This window comes from Bubalus bubalis, chromosome 5, assembly GCF_019923935.1.
Source record: "Bubalus bubalis isolate 160015118507 breed Murrah chromosome 5, NDDB_SH_1, whole genome shotgun sequence".
NCBI lineage: Eukaryota > Metazoa > Chordata > Mammalia > Artiodactyla > Bovidae > Bubalus > Bubalus bubalis.
In genome coordinates this window covers 95,060,612-95,084,032 of record NC_059161.1, presented here as the reverse complement: position 1 = coordinate 95,084,032, position 23,421 = coordinate 95,060,612, and the positions used below count along the sequence as shown (strand labels likewise).

The following is a 23,421-nucleotide window of genomic DNA, read 5'->3' as shown; positions in this document are numbered from 1 at the left end:
TCCTTGCAGTCCAAGGGACTCTCAAGAGTCTTCTCCAACATCACAGGTTAAAAGCATCAATTCTTCAATGCTCAGCTTTCTTTGTAGTCCAACTCTCACATCCATACATGACTACTGGAAAAGCCGTATCTTTGACTAGATGGACATTTGTTGGCAAAGTAATGTCTCAGATTTTTAATATGCTGTCTAGTTGGTCATAACTTTTCTTCCAAGGAGCAAGTGTCTTTTAATTTCATGGCTGCACTCACCATCTGCAGTGATTTTGGAGCCCAAGAAAATAAAATCTGTCACTATTTCCACTGTTTCCCCATCTATTTGCCATGAAGTGATGGGACCGGATGTCATGATCTTCGTTTTCTGAATGTTGAGTTTTAAGCCAACTTTTTGACTTTCCTCTTTCACTTTCATCAAGAAGCTCTTTAGTTCTTTGTCGCTTTCTGCCATAAGGGTAGTGTCATCTGCATATATGAGGTTATTGATATTTCTCCCAGCACTTCTGATTCTACTTTGTGCTTCATTCAGCCTGGCATTTTGTATGATGTATTCTGCATATAAGTTAGATAATCAGGGTGACAATGTACTCTTTTCCTGATTTGGAACCAGTCTGTTGTTCTATATCAGGTTCTAACTGTTACTTCCTGACTTGCATACAGATATCTCAGTGGGCAGGTCAGGTGGTCTGGTATTCATATCTCTTTCAGAATTTTCCACAGTTTATTGTGATCCACACAATCAAAGACTTTGGCATGGTCAATACAGCAGAAATAGATGTTTTTCTGGAACTCTCTTGCTTTTGCAATGATCAAATGGATGATGGCAATTTGAACTCTGGTTCCTCTGACTTTTGCAAACCCAGCTTGAACATATGGAAGTTCATGGTTCACATATTCCTGAAGCCTGGCTTGGAGAATTTTGAGCATTACCTTGCTAACAAGTGAGATGAGTGCAATTGTGTGGTAGTTTGAACATTCTTTGACATTACCCTTCTTTGGGATTGGAATGAAAACTGACCTTTTCCAGTCATTTCGCCATTGCTGAGTTTTCCAAATTTGCTGGCATATTGAGTACAGCACTTTAACAACATTATCTTTTAGGATTTGAAATAGCTCTACTGGAATTCCATCACCTCCACTAGCTTTGTTCATAGTGATGCTTCCTAAGGCCCATTTGAATTCACATTCCAGGATATCTGGCTCTAGGTGAGTGATCATACCATCATGGTTATCTGGGTCATGAAGATTTTTTTGTACAGTTTTTCTGAGTGTTCTTGCCACCTCTTCTTAGTATCTTCTGCTTCTGTTAGGTCCATACCATTTCTGTCCTTTATTGAGCCCATCTTTTCAGGAAATGTTCCCTTGGTGTCTCTAATTTTCTTGAAGATATCTCTAGCCTTTCCCATTCCATTGTTTTCCTTTATTTCTTTGCACTGATCACAGAGGAAGGCTTTCTTATCTCTCCTTGCTATTCTTTGGAATTCTGCATTCAAATGGGTATATCTTTCCTTTTCTCCTGATATAAATGTTTTTGCTCCTGATATAAATATCTATATCAGGAGCAAAACTCTTGAGTATACCAATGCCATGCCTCAAGCAGGTGTGTGTGTGTGTGTGTGTGTGTGTGTGTGTGTGCTGTGCCCAGTTATGTCCAGCAGAGGGGTGAGCAATGTGGTAGACTCTATAGGAAACTTATGTTTCTGTCTGGGTTCCACGTTCAAGCCATAGCCTCTCAGGAAAGCAGTTTCCTGATACGTAGATGGGGATCATTACCATTTCCTCCTACCTATCAGACAAAATGGGGAACACCAAATCTGATGCTTTGTATTTTGCACTTTAAGAATTCTAGCTGCTTGTGTACTTAATGTGTTTGTGCATGCTCAGCCTCTTCAGTTGTGTCTGACTCTTTGCAACCCCATGGACTCTAGCCTGCCACACTTCTCTGTCCATGGTATTCTCCAGGCTGGTTGCCCACCGGAGCTGGTTGCCATGCCCTCCTCCAGGGGATCAACCCAGGGATCAAACCCAAGTCTCTTGCATCTCCTGCTTTGCCAGGTACATTACCTCTAGCACCACCTGGGAAGCCACTTGTTAGTAGCTGATATTTATGTAAATAGATATTTTAGTCAATTCTAAGGTGGTTGTTATATATTTTAGGGGGGGAAAGGAAGAATATATGAGATGAAAGCAGATAAAAATAATTCAAAAAGAAAAACAATGGTCTAGAAGAAGAGGGCAATTAACTCTAAGTGATCTCTTACATGAAAATGGCTTTATACAATAGACAGAGAAGAGCTGAGTCCAGAGATATTGGCAAAAATCTTTAATTGTTGTCTCTTTATTCAGTCCTTTCTTCTACCAACCCATGATAATTATGCATGGCTATATTTTGATTATAATTATGAAAGATGGGTATTTTTTTTAATTTCCAACACAAGACTGTAAGGTTCTTAATAAAGGGTCTTTCATTTACTGTGATTCAATTTATTCTGCTGGGTTTATTTGAATTGGGTCCATGTAGGGGAAAGGAATGTTGAGAGGAGAGTACACCATAAGAAAAGCTATTTTGCACAGGAAAGATACCTGTCAGCCTATTACCACCCTTTAAGCCCAAACCCAGCCCAAGGAAGCTGAGAAGCTGAGTGGATAAAATCATAAAACTAAGACACCAAGGGAAATAATCCATCATCAGGAGCCTCTGACCTAACCTGGACAACACCTTCATGAAAATAGCTAAAAAGGAAATGAAGATAAAGTAACTGAGTAGGAAAAATGATGTTCTGTACCTTGCATTTCTGAGTAATGATACACAACATCTCTGAACTTTCAGTAAAATGGCTTAATGTGTGTTTCTCTTCTCCCAGCCCACATTTCTCACAGTTCCCTCTCCCCACTCCCAGCCCCCTTTGTTGTCCACTTCAATTTAGTTTGTACAGGGTAAGTGATTAATATGCAATTTGTGTCCTTCCCTGAAATGTTCATGAAGACAAACAGAGATGTCCCCTCCAATGACCTTTGTTGAATCCCCTGGTACCTTCCCCCAGTGGATGCTTTAGCATTTACAAATCACTTTCATTTTCTCCTTGCCTGCCAGATGAGTTTGAATCTCTGTGGTGGTTTTCGTTTCCAAACACCACGGTTTTCTAAAGGATCAAATAAAGTTCATAGTGGCTTATCTCAATTTGCCCGGGATAGCTCACATTTCAAAATGAAAGTGTCAGAATAAATCAACAGCAGTAGCAAGCACTTAAAGAGGTCTCTATTCAGGGCAGCTGCCTTCTCTTCTCTAGGTACTATGAGGTACACTGGAAGCCTGGGCTCAACGCAATAGCAGGGAGGGGTTGGCAGTCTGGAAGCCTGATAGAGGGGGTCAACAGGTAAGGAGGTACCACACAGCATCCAAGAAATGCAAAAATCATAAAAACTAAGACACCAAGGGAAATAATCCATCATCAGGAGCCTTATCAATCTCTGCCTGTGAAGCAGTGGTTACAGATGAGCAAATCAGGATAGAGGAGGTGGGCAAGAGCTCAAACTGAGAAATGAATACCCTCCCTAAAGACTGTCTGGCAAGCAAATGACTTTCTAGGCAGAAAGGATGGTAATGTTCTGACTATTTTTAGCTATTGTTATTTATCACAAAAATATTTTTATTGACATGCCTACTATTGTGCTATTCACTTTAAATATTCATTTCACAGTACATGCAATTCATAAATTACATTATGATTATTCACAATTATGCTCATTTTAAAGACATGAAAACAACTATAGCTCCCAGAGAGTTTTGATGTCTTTTTTTTTTTTTTTTTTTCTGGTTGTGCCACGTGGCTTGCAGAATGTTAATTCCCTGACCAGGTCTTGAATCAGCCCACCTAGCAGTGAAAGCATGGAATTGTTACCACTGGACCACCAGGGAATTCCCTCAGATGACTTTCAGACTATACAGAACCAATTTTCAAAGTGTATCTTTAATGCTAATATTAAATGATATAATACATTTAATAAATGTTATATATGTAATAAATTTTAAATAATTGTAGCTTGCTATACCATTACTTTCTCTCCAACTACTTATATATTATATATATTACATATGCTTATATGTATATATACATACATATTATATAAAATATATATTACACATGCATGAGTATATATTACATATATTATGTGTATATATATATATACACACACACACATGTGCAATATATATCATATACACATGGTGGCTTAGTCGCTAAGTTGTATCTAACTCTTGCGACCCCGTGGGCTATGGCCTGCCAGGCTCCTCTGTCCAGTGGATTCTCCAGGCAAGAACACTGGAGTGGGTTGCCATTTTCTTTTCCAGGGGATCTTCCTGACCCAGGAATTGAACCCAGGTCTCCTGCATTGCAGGCAGATTCTTTACTGACTGAGCTACAAGGAAAGCCCTATCATATACATAATATATATTATATACATAATGTAAAATTTTAAACATACCTGTGAACTGTGGAATAAGATGATGGAAATAAATCATTTACCACAGATTATGGTAATATGCAAAAAATTAGATAGCAGTAGAATTACAAGTAATTTTTACTATATATCTTTATATTATATAAATTGTCTAATTCAGATAAAAAACCATGCTCATCACACATGAATATGTAAATTTCTAGTTTTCTGTCTTGACACTATTATAGATGACAGTACATGCAAAACAGAATAAAAGTGCCCAGCTGTGGCCTGACACTTGATGGGCAATCCTTAATGGGCAACAACAGAAGCAGGGGAGAGAGAGCTGGGAGAAGTATCTCCATGCAGCACAGCCCCAGGGTGCCTCTCTCGTACCACACGCTCAGTGACGAGCACTTATCAGAACTATATCTTGAGAATGGGGCTTTGCGTTTGTGCAATGCTGTGACCCTGGATAAAGGAAAGACACTTGCAAATACTTTCAAAGCTAAACAGCCCTGATATGTCCCCAGTTGCCATAGTGAAATGTTTTTAAATCCAGCATTCACTTGCATAAAAAATAGTGTGAGAAATTCTCTAGACTTACTCAAGAATAAGCTGAAATGTTACCTCTTTAAGGAGGCTTTCCTGACTCTCTGTTAGCTTCAGCATCATTATCATCTATATTCCTACACCAATGTGTTTATAACTCTAGCTAAGCATGTCAACATGGAATAACATGGCCTTCTACTCTATAGGACTATCAATTCTTTGAAGCTAGCAGCTATGTGAGCCCGATGTGAGACTAGATATACTTAAAAGCAATAGATGTGGATTCAAAACCTGAATACACCAATTATCAGCTCTTATATTTTCTGAACCTATATGCCTCTACCTTTAAAGGGGGAGTTCTTTATGATATCTGTCTCATAAAACTGTTCCAGGATTATGCAAAAGGAAAGCTATGAAAAATTCTCAATCTGTTCAGTTCAGTTCAGTTCAGTCACTCAGTCATGTACGACTCTTTGCGACACCAGGAACCACAGCATGCCAGGCCTCCCTGTCCATCCCAACCCCCAGAGTTTACCTAAGTCATGTCCATTGAGTCGATGATGCCATACAACCATCTCATTCTTTATCGTCTCCCTCTCCTCCCACCCTCAATCTTTCCCAGCATGAGGGTCCTTTCAAATGAGTCAGCTATTCACATCAGGTGAAGTTTCAGCTTCAACATCAGTCCTTCCAATGAACCCCCAAGACTGATATCCTTTAGGATGGAGTGGTTGCATCTTCTTGCAGTCCATGGGACTCTCAAGAGTCTTCTCCAACACCACCGTTCAAAAGCATCAATTCTTTGGCACTCAGCTTTCTTTACAGTCCAACTCTCACATCCATACATAACTACTGGCAAAACCATAGCCTTGACTAGATGTAACTCTGTTGGCAAAGTAATGTCTCTGCCTTTAAATATGCTGTCTAGGTTGGTCATAACTTTCCTTCCAAGGGGTAAGCGTCTTTTCATCTCATGGCTGCAATCACCATCTGCAACAATTTTGGAGCCCAAATAAATAAATTCAGACACCTTTTCCATTGTTTCCCCATATATTTGCCAAGAAGTGATGGGACCAGATGCTATGATCTTAGTTTTCTGAATGATGAGCTTTAAGTCAACTTTTTCACTCTCCTCTTTCACTTTCATCAAGAGGCTCTTCAGTTCTTCTTCACTTTCTGCCATAAGGGTGGTATTATCTGCATATCTGAGGTTATCGATATTTCTCTTGACAATCTTGATTCCAGCTTGAGCTTCTTCTAGCCCAGAGTTTCTCATGATATACCCTGCATGTAAGTTAAATAAGCAATGTGACAATATACAGCCTTGACGTACTTCTTTTCCTATTGGGAACCAGTCTGTTGTTCCATGTCCAGTTCTAACTGTTGCTTCCTGACCTGCATACAGTTTTCTAGGTCCACACCTTTGTCTAACTCAATGAAACTAAGCCATGCCATGTGGGGCCACCCAAGATGGATGGGTCATGGTGGAGAGGTCTTACAGAATGTGGTCCACTGGAGAAGGGAATGGCAAACCACTTCAGTATTCTTGCCTTGAGAACACCATGAACAGTATGAAAAGGCAAAAAGATAGGACACTGAAAGTTGAACTACCCAGGTTGGTAGGTACCCAATATGCTACTGGAGATCAGTGGAGAAATAATTCCATAAAGAAAGAAGGGATGGAGCCAAAGCAAAAACAACACCCAGTTGTGGATGTGACTGGTGATAGAAGCAAGGTCTGATGCTGTAAAGAGCAATATTGCATAGGAACCTGGAATGTTAGGTCCAAAAATCAAGGTAAACTGGAAGTGGTCAAATCAGATCAGATCAGATCAGTCGCTCAGTCATGTCGGACTCTTTGCGACCCTGTGAATTGCAGCACGCCAGGCCTCCCTGTCCAACACCAACTCCCGGAGTTCACTGAGACTCACGTTCATCAAGTCAGTGATGCCATCCAGCCATAGGAGATGGCAAGAGTGAACATTGACATTCTAGGAATTAGCGAACTAAAATGGACTGGAATGGGTGAATCTAAATCAGATGACCATTATATCTACTACTGTGGGCAGGAATCCCTTAGAAGAAATGGAGTAGCCATCATAGTCAAGAGTCTGAAATGCAGTACTTGGATGCAATCTCAAAAATGACAGAATGATCTCTGTTCATTTCCAAGCCAAACCTTTCAATATCACGGTAATCCAAGTCTAGGCCATGACCAGCAATGCTGAAGAAGCTGAAGTTGAATGGTTCTATGAAGAACTACAAGACCCTCTAGAACTAACACCCAAAAAAGACGTCCCTTTCATTATAGGGAACTGAAATGCAAAAGTAGGAAGTCAAGAAACACCTGGAGTAACAGGCAAATTTGGCCTTGGAGTATGGAATGAAGCAGGGCAAAGGCTAATAGAGTTTTACCAAGAGAATGAACTGGTCATAGCAAACATCCTCTTCCAACAACACAAGAGAAGACTCTACACATGGACATCATCAGATGGCCAACAGTGAAATCAGATCGATTATATTCTTTGCAGCCAAAGATGGAGAAGCCCTATACAGTCAGCAAAAGCAAGACTGGGAGCTGACTATGGCTGAGATCCTGAAATCCTTATTGCCAAATTCAGACTTAAATTGAAGAAAGTGGGAAAAACCACTAGATCATTCAGGTATGACCTAGATCAAATCCCTTATGATTATACAGTAGAAATGAGAAATAGATATAAGGGACTAGATCTGATTGACAGAGTGCCTGATGAACTGTGGATGGAGGTTCATGACATTGTATAGGAGACAGTGATCAAGACCATCCTGTAGAAAAAGAAATGCAAAAAAGCAAAAATGGCTGTCTGAGAAGGCCTTACAAATAGCTGTGAAAAGAAGAGAAGCCCAAAGCAAAGGAGAAAAGGAAAGATATACCCATTTGAATGCAGAGTTCCAAAGAATAGCAAGGAGAGATAAGAAAGCCTTCTTCAGTGATCAATGCAAAGAAATAGAGGAAAAACAATAGAATGGGAAAGACCAGAGATCTCTTCAAGAAAATGAGAGATACCAAGGGAACATTTCATGCAAAGATGAGCTCGATAAAGGACAGAAATGGTATGGATCTAACAGAAGCAGAAGATATTAAGAAGAGGTGGCAAGAATACACAGAAGAACTGTACAAAAAAGATCTTCACAACCCAGATAATCACGATGGGATGATCACTGACCTAGAGCCAGACATCCTGGAATGTGAAGTCAAGTGGGCCTTAGAAAGGATCACTACGAACAAAGCTAGTGGAGGTGATGGAATTCCAGCTGAGCTATTCCAAATCCTGAAAGATGATGCTGTGAAAGTGCTGCACTCAATATGCCAGCAAATTTGGAAAACTCAGCAGTGGCCACAGGACTGGAAAAGGTCAGTTTTCATTCCAATCCCAAAGAAAGGCAATGCCAAAGAATGCTCAAACTACTGCACAATTGCACTCATCTCACATGCCAACAAAGTAATGCTCAAAATTCTCCAAACCAGGCTTCAGCAATACATGAACCGTGAACTTCCAGATGTTCAAGCTGGTTTTAGAAAAGGCAGAGGAACCAGAGATCAAATTGCCAACATCCTCTGGATCATCGAAAAGCAAGAGAGTTCCAGAAAAACATCTATGTCTGTTTAATGACTATGCCAAAGCCTTTGACAGTATGGATCACCACAAACTGGAAAATTTTTAAAGAGATGTGAATACCAGAACACCTGACCTGCCTGTTGAGAAATCTGCATGCAATTCAGGTAGCAACAGTTAGAACTGGATGTGGAATACCACCCTGGTTCCAAATAGGTAAAAGGAGTACATCAAGCCTGTATATTGTCACCCTGCTTATTTAACTTATATGCAGAGTGCATCATGAGAAATGCTGGGCTGGAAGAAGCACAAGCTGGAATCAAGATTGCCGAGAGAAATATCAATAACCTAAGATATGCAGATGACACCACCCTTATGGCAGAAAGCAAAGAAGATCTAAAGAGCCTCTTGATGAAAGTGAAAGAGGAGAGTTAAAAAGTTGGCTTTAAACTCAACATTCAGAAAATTAAGATCATGGCATCCATTCCCATCACTTCATGGTAAATAGATGGGGAAACAGTGGAAACAGTGACAGACTTTATTTTCTTGGGCTCCAAAATCACTGCAGATGGTGACTGCAGCCATGAAATTAAAAGACCCTTACTCCTTGGAAGAAAATCTATGAACAACTTAGCATATTAAAAAGCAGAGACATTACTTTACCAACAGAGGTCCGTCTAGTCGAGGCTATGGTTTTTCCAATAGTCATGTATGGATGTGAGAGTTTGACTATAAAGAAAGCTGAGCGCTGAAGAATTGATGTTTTTGAACTGTGGTGTTGAAGAAGACTCTTGAGAATCCCTTGGACTGCAAAGAGATCCAACCAGTCCATCCTAAAGGAAATCAGTCCTGAATATTCATTGGAAGGACTGATGTTGAAGTTGAAACTCCAAGTCTTTGACTACCTGATGTGAAGAACTGACTCACTGGAAAAGACCCTTATGCTGGGAAAAATTGAGGGTGGGTGGAGAAGGGGACAACAGAAGATGAGATGCTTGGATGGCATCACCGACTCAATGGACATGAGTTTGGGTAAACTCCGGTAGTTGGTGGTGGACAGGGAAGCCTGGCATACTGCAGTCTATGGGATCACAAAGAGTCGGACACAACTGAGCGACTGAACTGAACTGAACTGAGTGATCTATAAGATGAGAGCACATGTAGGCTGAGGGCAATTAAATGCCTTTGTGAAGGACAGCTACAGCATCGTAAAGGAAATAAATGAAAACTCAATTTAGATATATGAAAAATTAAGCAAATTCATTGCACAAATATGCATGAGAAAATGTCTTAAGAAAAAACAAAAAACAAACAAACTTCCCTTTGATGAAGCAAGCATTCTACTTAAATATAAAAAAAGTCTACTTTTCTGATGCACAGATTAAAAGAAATACTGTATTCATAGATTAGAAGAATTAATATTGTTAAAATGACCATGCTACCCAAGGCAATCTACAGGTTCTATGCAATCCCTATCAAAACATCAAGGGGATTTTTCACAGAACTAGGTAAAATAATTTCAAAATATATCTGAAAATACAAAGCAATCTTGGGAAAGAACATAACTGGAAGATTCATGCTCCCTGACTTCAGATCACATGTATACCTGTGGCGGATTCATTTTGATGTTTGGCAAAACTAATACAATTATGTAAAGTTTAAAAATAAAATAAAATTTACAAAAAAAAAAAAAAAGAAAGCTACTGTAATCAAAATAGTATAGTACTAAGACAAAAGCAGACCCACAGATCAATGGACTATAATAGACAGCCCCCAAATAAAACCTGCACTTATGATCAATTAATTTACAACAAAGGAGGCTAGAATATACAATGGAGAAAAGACAGTTTCTTCAAAGTGGTGCTGGGATAACTGGACATAAAAGAATGCAATTGGAACACTGCCTAACACCATATACAAAAACTAACTCACTCGGGATTAAAGACCTAAATGTAAGACTGGAGGGACTTCTCTGGTGATCTAGTGGTTAAGACTCAACACTCCCAATGCAGGGGGCCTGAGTTCCATCTCTGGTCAGGTAACTAGATCCTGCATGCCGCAACTAAAAGAACCCACATGATACAAGGAAGATCCTGCATGTGGCAATAAAGAACCTGAGTGCCACAAACTAAGACCCAGTGCAGCCAAATACATTTTTTTAAAAGACTGGAAACCATAAAATTCTTAGAAGAAAACATGGGCAGAACATTTTTTGACATAAATCACAGCAATATATGATTTTGATCTCCCTCCCTAAAGCAGAGGAAATAAAGCAAAAGTAAACAACAGTGACCTAATTAAATGTAAAAACTTTTGCATAGAAAAAGGAAACTGTGGAAAAAATACATTCACTGAAAGGGAGAAAATATTTGCAAATGATATGACCCATAAGGGATTAATAAACAGTTGCTCAACATCAAAAAAATCAAACAACCTAATTTTAAAAATGAGCTGAACACATGAATAGACATTTTTTCCAAAGAAGAATTATAGATGATCAACATGAAAATATGTACAGCATTGCTTATTAGCAGAGAAATGCAAATCAAAAGCACAATGATAAATCACTCACACCTGTCAGAATGCCTATCATGAAAAAGAACACAAAAAAACAAATTTTGAAGAGGATATGGAGAAAAGGGAACCTTCATACATTATTGGTTGGAGTGTAAATTAAGGCAGTCAGTGTGGAAAATAGTATGGAGGTTTCTCAAAAACTAAAACTAGAACTACCATAGGACCCAGCAATTAAGCTTCCTGGATATTTATCTGAAAGAAACAGAAATGCTAATTTGAAAAGATACATGCACCCCAATGTTCATAGCAGCATTATTTACAGTTATCAAGATATGGAAGCAACCAAAGTGTCTATCAATAGATTAAATGGATAATGCATGCATACATACAATGGAATACTACATAGTCATTAAAAAGAATAAAATTTTGCCATTTGCAACAACATGGATGGAATTGGAGGGCATTACGCTAAGTGAAATAAGTTGGACAAAAAAGACAGATACTCTATTATGCCACTTACATGTGAAATCTAAAAAATAAAACCAACCAATAAACATAACGAAATGACTCACAAACTAGTGGTTACCAGTGGGAAGAGGGATGGGGGAGGGTCAATATACAGGCAGGGGATTAAGGAGTAAAAATTACTAGATATAAAACAAATATTGTGTTGAATGACATAGTTTAAAGCTTAAAATCTTATTCACAGAAAATAAACATTATTTAAGAAATAGTCATTCAATTATATTCCTATAATTCTACACTCAGTGTTTTAAAATCATAATGAAATATTTTGTTTTAAAGCATAGCTCTTTTAGAATTTTTTCACATCTTTTTTACTGTAATAAAACATACATAAAACAAAATATACCATTTTAACCATTTTTGAGTGTTCAGTTTAGTAGCATTAAATTCATTCACATTGTTGTGCTCCTATCACCACCATTCTGGAACTTTATTCATCATCCCAAACTGAAACTCTGTACCTATTATACAATAATTCCCCATTTTCTCTTCTGCGTAGCCCCTGTTAACCTCTACTCTGCTTTCTGTCTCTATGAATTTGATGACCAGAAAAGGCAAAAGTAGGAAGACAGTATAAAGATCAGTGATTCCCAGGAGTCAGAGAGGACAAAAAGTAAATACGCAGGAAAAAAAAAAAAATGTAGGATGAAGAAACTACTGTATATTAGAATATCATATACAGAAATATGTCACTGTACTGTTATTCAAACACATAGAAGGTAAAACATAAAAAGAATGAATCCTAATATAAATTACAGATTCTAGGTGATGATGTGTAAAGGTTTGGTTCATCATTTATAATAAATGTAACACTCTGGTAGTTCAGTTCAGTTGCTCAGTCGTGTCTGACTCTTTGCAACCCCCAGAGTTCACTCAAAATCATGTCCATCGAGTCTGTGATGCCATCCAGCCATTTCATCCTCTGTCATCCCCCTCTCCTCCTGCCCCTAATCCCTCCCAGCATCAGAGTCTTTTCCAATGAGTCAACTCTTCCCATGAGGTGGCCAAAGTACTGGAGTTTCAGCTTTAGCATCATTCCTTCCAAAGAAATCCCAGGGCTGATCTCCTTCAGAATGGACTGCTTGGATCTCCTTGCAGTCCAAGGGACTCTCAAGAGTCTTCTCCAACACCACAGTTCAAAAGCATCAATTCTTCAGCGCTCAGCTTTCTTCACAGTCCAACTCTCACATCCATACATGACCACTGGAAAAACCATAGTCTTGACTAGACAGACCTTTGTTGGCAAAGTAATATCTCTGCTTTTGAATATGCTATCTAGGTTGGTCAAAACTTTCCTTCCAAGGAGTAAGCATCTTTTAATTCCTTGACTACAATCACCATCTGCGATGATTTTGGAGCCTCCCAAAATTAAGTCTGACACTGTTTCCACTGTTTCCACATCTATTTGCCATGAAGTGATGGGACCAGATGCCATGATCTTAGCTTTCTGAATGTTGAGCTTTAAGCCAACTTTTTTACTCTTCTCTTTCACTTTCATCAAGAGGCTTTTCGGTTCCTCTTCACTTTCTGCCATAAGGGTGGTGTCATCTGCATATCTGAGGTTATTGATATTTCTCCCGGCAATCTTGATAGGGATGTTTAAAATAGCAGAGGCTGTGATTGTGTGGGGGTAGTGGGTATAGGATAATCTTTGTTTCTTCTGCTCATTTTTACTGTGAATCTAAAACTCCTCCAAAATAATTAATTCTACCAAGAAAAAGAAAATTCTGACATATGCTATAACATGAACGAACCCTGAAGACATTATGCTAAGTGTTACAAGCCAGACACAAAGACAAATACATCATGATTCCTCTTATGTGAGGTAAGTAGAGAAGTCAAAGTCAGAGAGAGAGAAATTCTTTTGAAATCTTAACTATTTTTTAAAAAATTAAATGAAAAATTTAAATTATTGTACAATGTAAGAGATATTAAAGTATCATTTCTAATGCAATATTTTAATTCTAGTATAGCTATTCATATCAACACATTTTTGAATATTGACAATTATATACTTGGCAACTTAAAATGTTGTAGTCCAGACTCTCAACTCTAGTTGTTCTGCACCTCCTTCATTTCATAATAATCTACTCATAATATTAGAATTAATTATGGATCTACTGTTATATAATTTTATTTTCATTTAATATAATTAATAACTTAATCATTCACTTATTAGAGCCTTTTCTATTTGTATGTTTTGATAGCAAAACCAGTTCAATGATCATATTTATGCCGACATATTTCTCTCTTCTTTTAGAAGCTTTCTTTTAAAGAAACCTCTCTAAATTTTTATTTATTATATTATCTTGTTCTAATTCATAGCATGTATCCCATGTGAAGCCTGTGTGTGTGGGGGCGTGCACCTGTGTGCAAGTGTGATGGTTCTCTTCCCTGACTATAATGCTTGCTTACTGAGCACAAGGCTTCCGTTGTGGCTCAGCTGGTAAAGAATCTGCCTGCAATGAGGGAGACCTGGGTTCGATCCCTGGGTTGGGAAGATCCCCTGGATGAAGGGAAAGGCTACCTACTCCAGTATTCTGGCCTGGAGAGTTCCATGGACTGTATAGTCCATGGGGTTGCAAAGAGTTAGACACGGTTGAGCGACTTTCACTTTTCTGAGTACAAGGACTTTCCCAAATTTCCATTATTATATCCTCAAGCACTGTCACATTACCAGATGTATGCTGCATATTTATAAATGTGTAGGAAATTAATAAAGTAATAATTGAATGAAAAGCTTTGTATAAGCAGTAGTTATTTCTTCACATCTCACAGTAATATTTGACATCAATATTTAGAAATTTTTCTAAACTAAAATCTGAATAAAATTTAAAATAAAACTTATTATCTCTAAACCTTTCATAAAATAATCTAATATTTAGAAAATAGCCAAGGAAAAAACCTCCACATTCCCATAATTCAAAATAAATACTGAGCTTTTCATCAGCTTTATTTCTGTGTTTTTGTTCATACAAATTTACATGAAATTATAAGTTAATTAGCAAACACTACATACACAAGCTGAATTTCTCAGCATATTTCTAAAATTTCTAAGCATATTTCTCATCGTGGGTCTGATATATTCACAAAGAAACATTTTGAAGACTGCTCTTACATTAGATATAAATAATATTATGTACATCTTATTGAATTTATGGTTTACTTCTGCTGCACTCAGGAAAATATGTGGAAATGCATCATGTTACCAATAAAGGAAGGTTAAAATGCTAAATATGGAGAATGTTATTTATAGACATTTTAATTGTTGTTCAAAGCATAACCATAAATCCACATTCTACACTGAAAGCTTTATGAAATGAAAAGGCTTTTAAATGCCTATTTCAAGGTTGACAGTGTCACACTATTTCAACCAAAATATCTTTTTGTGTTCAGAGTGTAATGCAAAGATGCCAGTAAAATCAACCCCCCCCAAAAAAAGAAAAAAATCAGGGGGAAAGATAATATATCAGCTCTTAGAAATCTAGTCTCTCTAAAATTATGAGCAAACAAAAATATCCAATGTCAATATTCTCTGTTTGCTAGGGAAATATTTTTAGAAGTTAAAGGAACATTATTTTCAGTTATTGTCTATGCAACAGAATAATTCTGTGGTAGAGAAAGAGTAATTCTTAAAGTCAAACCTTCAAACTCTAGCTTGGCTATCAAAGAAAGTTATTTATTTTTCCAGGGCCCAGCTACCCCACTCCTAAAATTAAAATCACTTTTCTCATGAGCTAATTATGAGAATTAAATAGAAAATGCACACTGGGGCCTCCAAGACTACCTGGCACATAATAAGCCTTCTGTAACTGGCAGTCTCAAAAACAGCAGTTCTGGAGCCTATTCATGAGCTTAGAGGAGAGCCACCTTTACCCTATGCGGCTCGCTTTATCCTGTGTGTTATCAAGAGAAGATGCGCTATCACACCAACATTTCTTTGGGAAGCTATATATTTTCAAGGGACTCAATGTTTTGTATTAGTAACACTGACATTGAAAAGAACGAAGAACTGTCCAAAACAAGCAAGTTTAAAACTAAAAATAGTTTATTGACTCAACAAGCTTTAAATTTCAGACACAGTTCTTTCTTTAAATATAGCTTAATTAGAGGGTCAAAATCTGGCATCCAAAGAGAAAATGTCTTTGTCCTCCTTCTCCCAAACTCAGCACTTTAGTAAATTTGTTATTTCTGATTAGCTTGAGATGGAGCCACATACCCATTCCTGGACCACTCACTGTAGCCTGTGATGTGGTGGACTCTGATTGGCTCATCTCAACCCACATATCTCAATTAGAACTTCTTGGACTGAGAGACAAAGAAGAATGATACAAATATGCCATACTTCCTTACCTCTGTCAAAGCTCCCCTCAGGAGCAGGAAGTCTAACCCTTTTGGTGGTATAACAATACATATCTACACAAATTACCTAAAGCTTCTAATGCAGATGGAGTAGGGACTGTGGAAATGTATTGAGATTCAGATCCATAATGAATTATACTTCTGTTTTGATGAATACTCAATAAACCCATCAGGAATCCATCTGCAGCATTTAGTAAAGACAAGAAAGCATTATATTCTCAGAAAAGCAAACAACAGTAAGCATTTCTCACTATAATATGAACCACTCACTTGCTCATTCTCCCTTTTCCTATCTCTATTCTTTAATTCCTCTTTTCTCTTTATATCTCATCATTCTTTTCTTTCTGAAACATTTATTGATCACATCTTAGATATGACCCTCATATAAATTGATACAAGGCATCACTGTCCCCAGTGAAATTTATGATCTAGTTGAAAGGTATTTCGAAGGGAAGTGTGCTGTGTTGTAACAAAACAAAAAGAAAACCAACAAACAATAAAAACTAAAACACTCCTGGATAGGATCATACAGCTATAATTTTGGAGTATAGTGATAATGTCATAATGGAATTAAAATATAGCTTGAAATGAAAAGCCCTAGATTGTATTTCTAGCTCTGCCTCTTCCTAGCTAGGTGGATTTTGGAAAGTCATGTAAGCAATCTGAACCTCAGGGTTTTCATCCCTGTAGCAGAGATGATGCCGCCTGCCTCACAGCAATGTTGTAAGGATCAAATGAATGACATATGTGAAAGTGCCAATAGCATTCTCTGACACATGACTGGCATCACAGCATTTCAAGATAAAGGGTTGTGGGTTTTCATAAGAAAGAGAAATATTTTAAGCTGCGGGAATCAGCAGAGACTTCATTGGGATGACTTTAAAAGTGATAGAAATCTATAGCACATTTGGAAAGGAAAGACTGCTCTGTATCAGGGGGAAAATAAGCAAAACAATGAAAATGAAAACAAGAAAGCCTGTTTTATATACATATAACAAGAAAAAATATATATGTAAAACAGGCTTTCTTATATATAAATATACATATATATATATATATAGAGAGAGAGAGAGAGAGAGAGACAAACAGAGAGAGAGACAGAGACAAAGAGACACAGAGAGAGAGCGACCAATAGAGGAAGAGTCCACATTAGCCAAAATAGTGATATTTTATTTAGTTATTTGTTTTTGTTGTAGAACTCTTTTGTCAATGAAACTTTTGTAGGCATTTAATATACAAAATAGTTAAAGGGTCTGCTTTCACTGAAACAGGTGTGATAAGACTGCCTACCCCACAATCCCAGATACCTGCACCCAAGGAAACCTCAGTTTAGTTCAGTCACTCAGTCGTGTCTGCCTCTTTGCGACCCCATGGACTGCAGCATGCCAACCTTCCCAGTCCATCACCAACTCCCGGAGCTTGATCAAACTCATGTCCATCAAGTCGGTGATGCCATCCAACTATGTCATCATCTGTCGCCCCCTTCTCTTCTGCCTTCAATCTTTCCCAGCATCAGGGTCTTTTCCAATGAGTCAGTTCTTCATATCAGATGGTCAAAGGATTGGAGCTTCAGCTTCAACATCAGTCCTTCCAATGAATATTCAGGACTGATTTCCTTTAGGATGGACTGGTTGGATCTCCTTGTAGTCCAAGGGACTCTCAAGAGTTTTCTCTAACATCACAGTTCAAAAGCATTGATTCTTCAGCACTCAGCTTTCCTTATGGTCCAGCGCTCACATCCATACATGACTACTGGAAAAACCATAGTTTTGACTAGATGGACCTTTGTCAGCAAAATAATGTCTCTGCTTTTTAATATGCTGTCTAGGTTTGTCATTGATTTTCTTCCAAGGAGCAAGTGTCTTTTAATTTCATAGCTACAGTCACTATCTGCAGTGAGTTTAGAGTACAAGAAAATAAAGTCTGTCACAGTTTCCACTGTTTCCCCATTGTTTTGCCATGAAGTAATAGGACCAGATGTCATGATCTTAGTTTTTTGAATGTTTTAAGCCAGTTTTTTCACTCCCCTCTTTTACTTTCATCAAAAGGCTCTTCAGTTCCTCTTCACTTTATGTTATTAAGGGTGGTGTCATCTGTATATCTGAGGTTATTGATATTTCTCCCAGCAATCTTGTTTCCAGCTTCTGCTTCATCCAGTCTGGCATTTCACATGATGTACTCTGCATATAAGTTAAATAAGCAGGGTGACAACATACAGCCTTGATGTACTCCTTTCCCAATTTGGAACCAGTCTGTTGTTCCACGTCCGGTTCTAACTTTTGCTTCTTGACCTGCATACAGATTTCTCATGAGGCAGGTAAGATGGTCAAAATCCACAGCTTTAAAACCAATGCAGTGTTAACAGAAAACAGGAAGACTGGGGTGAGGATCAAAGACAGCAGTCAGTAACTGACAACATACCTAACCTGTAGTTTCACAAGCCACACTCTCTCATCTTCCAAGACTCTCTTCTTGGAACTCATCCCTCCTGAATTCACCTTCTTCTTGTCCTCTAAGATTCAGTCCAGCAAAGCTTCCCTTGATCTTCCTTGTCCATTCTTTAAGCATCCTGCTGAACTAAGTGCTAATTCTCTGAGCCAGTCGCCAAATCCAATATATATATATATATATAATTGTTTTTTATTCTTTAGGGACATTAACTGATTTGCTCCTTATTAGGCATCTTTTCTCTTTATTTTGTCAAATTGCTAACAGCTTTACTTAGGCATAATTGACATATAATAATCTGCACATACTTAAAGTGTACAATTTATACATTTTAACACATATATGCAAATGTGAGAACACAACCAGAGTCAAGATAATGAAGACTACATTCAAATATCAGTATGTAAATTTGTAATTCCAACCCTAGTCAACCACTGGTCTACTTTAGGTCATCAGAGTATTTTGTATTTTCTAAAATTCTATGTAAATGGAATAATCATTTTCATTTTATTTCTCTCAATGAGCACAATTATTTGGAGAATCATCCATGCTGTAGCATGTACAACAGTTCATTCATTTTTGTTCCAATAAGTACTTAATTGCAAGGATGTGCCCCAGTTTGTTCACACATAAACTTGTTGATAGGCATTAGCATTAGTTCTGATTTTTGACTATTATAAAGCAGAGATGTTAAGAAAGTTCATATATAATATTTATATGGATATGCTTTTATTTCTCTTCTAAAAATACCAAGGAATAGAATTGCCGGATTATAAGGTATGTGTGGGGCTTCTCTGGTGGCTCAGATGCTAAAGAATCTGCCCTCAATGCAGGAAACCCAGGTTTGATCCCTGGGTCAGAAGATCCCCTGGAGAAGTCAATGGCTGCCCACTCCAGTATTCTTGCCTGGAGAATTCTATGGACAGAGGAGCCTGGTGGGCTACAGGCCATAGGGTTGCAGAGTCTGACACAATTGAAGTGACTTAGCATGCAGGTAAGATAGGTGAATATGTAACTTTTTAAGAAATTTTCTCCAAAGATAGTACACCAATGCATAATATCTATTTTTATCAGTTAGTCTTTTAAATTTTAACCTTTCTAATAGGAATGTAAAACAAAACTGCATTTACCTAATGATGAATTAGGGCTTCTTGGTGGATCAGTGGTAAGGAATCCACCTGCCAGTGTAGGAGATGCAGATGCGATCTGTAGGTTGAGAAGATCCCCTGGAGAAAGAAACGCCAAGCCACTCCAGTGTTCCCGCCTGAGGAATCTCATGGGCAGGGGAGCCCGGGGTGCTGCAGTCCATGCCGTCACAAAAGACCTGGACATGACTGAGCGGCTAAACAACAACAAACAGTGATCAAGTTTGTTGCATATCCTCTCACGTGCATTTGCCTTCCATGTTGTCCTTGTTGTCTTCCCAATCTTTTACGTTATTTACTGGGTTTTCTTTTATTATTTTGCTTTGAGGGTTCTTTATTCTAAGCTCTTTATCTGATATATGATTTGTAAATGCTTTTTTTTCCAGAATGTCTGGTCTTTTCTTAACAGTATCTTTTGTAGACAATGCAGCTTTCAGATTTGATGAGGTACAGTTCATCATTTCATGGATTATACTTTTGTTTCTGTGTCTAAGAAAACCTTGCTTAACCTATGGTCGTTAGGAGCTTATGCTATTTTTTTTATTAGAAATAGATATTAGTTTTCTGTTTCACATTTAAGTGATGATTCTAAAGTCATAGGCATTTTATTTATATGATATGAGATATGGATTAGAATTACTTTGTTCTTTGTTCATTTTTTTGCAAATGAATATCCAGTAGTTTAAAAAAATCAGTTGCTCATATGTTTCTGGACTATCTACTCTGTTTTATTGATCTATTTATCCATCTTACTGTCAATACAAACTCTTAATTACTTAAGTACTATCTGTTTATAATGTCTTAAAATATGACATTAGTATTAGTCCTTTTTTGTTATTTTTCAAAAATCTTTGAGTTTCCATGTTACTTTTAGAGTAAGTTTTTAAATTTCAACTAAAAATCTGGGATATTCATTGAAAGGACTGTTACCGAAGCTCCAATACTTCGGCCTCCTGATGCAAAAAGTTGACTCACTGGGAGACTCTGACACTGGCAAAGATTGAGGGCAGGAGGAGAGGGGGAAACAAATGGATGAGATGGTTGGTTAGCATCACCAACTCAACGGACATGAATTAAGCAAACTCAGGGAGACAGTGAAAGACAGGAAAGCCTAGTGTGCTGCAGTCCATGGGGTTGCAAAGAGTTGGACACAACTTGGTGACTGAACAACAAGCTCTTCCTGAATTCCTCTCTCTGCACCATAGCCAGAAATTACAGGTAATAAGTAGGGTAATAATAGTCTCCCTGCATGATAAATCTAGTGCCTGATATCCCATCCTAGCCAGAAGCCAAAGACTAGGTCCTCTTCCTTGTACAAAGATATGCTTCAGCACGCTTCATAATATCCAGCTCTTAACAAGGATATTTATACTTCAAGATTAATCAATAAAATCTCTTCATGAGTTGTAAAACAGATGGATCTGAGATATTAACAATAGGTTGAGGATTTTTATAAAATCATGGGGTCTCAAATAAATAAGATTTATTTTTAATCTTTAGTCTAAAGAATTACATTGGAAATGGAGAAAATGAGGCATTTTTTTTTAATCTTGCTGCATTAAAACAAAAGTTCATATGTCTCCTGGTTGGACTTTCTGAAGAGAAGCAGAAGAAAACCACTGAGCTAAATTTTTATACCGCGCCTCAAAAGATGAGATACAAATCAGATTCCATTAAAAAGGAAAAGCATATGAAACATTCAGGAAGATAAAGAAAATCTAATCTCTAGAGAATGGCAAGTTCTATAACACTGCTTGCTGCACAAGTGGGAGAGTATATACAGGGAATAGGAAGAACGGACTAGAAATTGACCTACCCTTTGTCCATCATGGCTTGCAGTGAAATGGTATGTAAGTTTATCCTATAAGCCACTGGTTCTCAACCCTATCTGTATAACAGATCTAACCTATATGAAGATTTGAAAAAAGTATAATCCCAAATATAAATTTTGTACAGTTATTTATATAGTAGTTCTGAGGTATAGTCCCAAGCCTAACGTGTTAAAATCTTGACAGGTAGGCCCTATGCACAGTTAAATTTTTATGTCAAAGCAGCCACTATAGGTCAAAGTTGCTACGAAACTAATAATAGTAATATATATGTTCGTTAACATTCATATTCTGTGACTTTTCTAGCTCCTCTAGAATTATAGAGTTGAATGAAATATAGAAAACCTATCCAATACACAAATGGTCTCTAAAATATCCTAATAGTCTAGTTATATAAAACAATTATTGAGTACTGTATGTTCTGAGTACAGTGCTGACCATTTGTCCCCTAATGATAGGAAATTTTTCAGTCACTAAATCATGTTCTCACAGCCAGTCCCTCTCATCAGGAAGCTTTCAGAAGCCTCTTATCCTTATCCATCAGAGTATAGACAGAAGGAACAAGAACTACAACCCCACAGCTTCTTGAATGAAAACTACCATCATAGAAAACTAACCGAAATGATCACATGGGTCACAGCCTTGTGTGCCAGGGTCCAGGCCCGGTGGAGTCAGGGGTTTCGAAGGGGAGACGGCTCCAGCGATCATCAGCAAACAATAGATCAATTAAGCGTTAATTAAGGATATAAAGAGTGGTTAAATAAAGACAGCTCAGTGAGGAATTTCAGTGGAGAAAAGAGGCTGAATAATTCAGCCAGAAGGTGAGAGAAAGAACAACATGGGGAGACCAAGTTTTGGTGAACAAGGCCCGCACTTTATTTTCCAAAGTAGTTTTTATACCTTAAGTTATGCATAGAGGATAATGGGGGAAGGGGTAGAGTCATGCAGTAAGCCAGGCTTTCTTCCTGCAAACTTATCATATGCAAAAGTTTAGGTGATTTGCATCATCTTCTGGCCCAGAGGCCTGTTAACATTTTAAGACCCTTTCTTCAGAAAACTTATTTTTCTCTAAAGGTGATTAGTCAGGCGCCACCCTCCAAAAGCGTTAGATAAAGTTGCATTCCTACAGAGCAAAGGTGTGGTGGGCTATAACAAGACAAAGAATGAACTCAAGGGTCCAAGGTTACAAACACTGCCAGGGACACAGCAGGTAAGGGACATGAAGACTTAGCAGCAAATATTGGCCCAACAAGTGAAAAACCCTTCACCAATACAATTTCTAATCAATCTTTTAACTGCTCAAAGGAATCTGTATTTAGACAGTTTAGAACATTTCATGCCTTTCACAGTTGGGAGGCTCTGAGCAATCACATGTGGCCAGAAAAACCTATTCATGCAGGCTAGAGGACTTCCAAAGGAGTTTGTAGGTTGAAACACTATCACACCCAGGAACTTTATTAACTGGAGCTATAAGTTAACTCTTTTTTCAGAGAGAGGTAGTGGGGGACAGCCCCCCCCATAAAGTCAGAGGTGTAGGTGAGAGCATAAAGCAGAAAGCAGGCAGACTCTGGTTTTGGGGGTAGATACTCGAGAATTTCCAGGGGGACTCCTGAGGCTCGATCCTGCCTTTGCGTATGCCGAGCCTCCTTCCTGATGACCTTTGCCTTGGGCGGAGCTCCTGCTCCCAGCATTTATGTAACTCAATGAAGCTATGAGCCATGCCATACAGGATCACCCAAGATGGACAGGGTCTTGGTGGAGAGATCTGACAAAATGTGGTCCACTGGAGAAGGGAATGGCAAACCACTTCAGTATTCTTGCCTCGAGAACCCCATGAACAGTATATTATGTGTAATTATAATTTTACTGTGGCAGACACAACACAAGGACTCTGAGGAATAAAAGGCAGAACTCTCTGCTATCAATATCTCCAAACACAAGAAGACTAAGAGGCATGGTCACATAAGCAGTTGCACCTGAGGACAGGGTGCCAGCCATCTGGAATTGCAGGAGC

General features: G+C 38.1%; 1 long non-coding RNA gene across 4 annotated transcripts in view; it reads right to left on the bottom strand.

Annotated features, from left to right (window-relative positions):
• Window positions 1–23,421, bottom strand: part of LOC112585150 — a 382,398-nt gene that overhangs the window by 319,840 nt on the left and 39,137 nt on the right. The window lies entirely within an intron of this gene.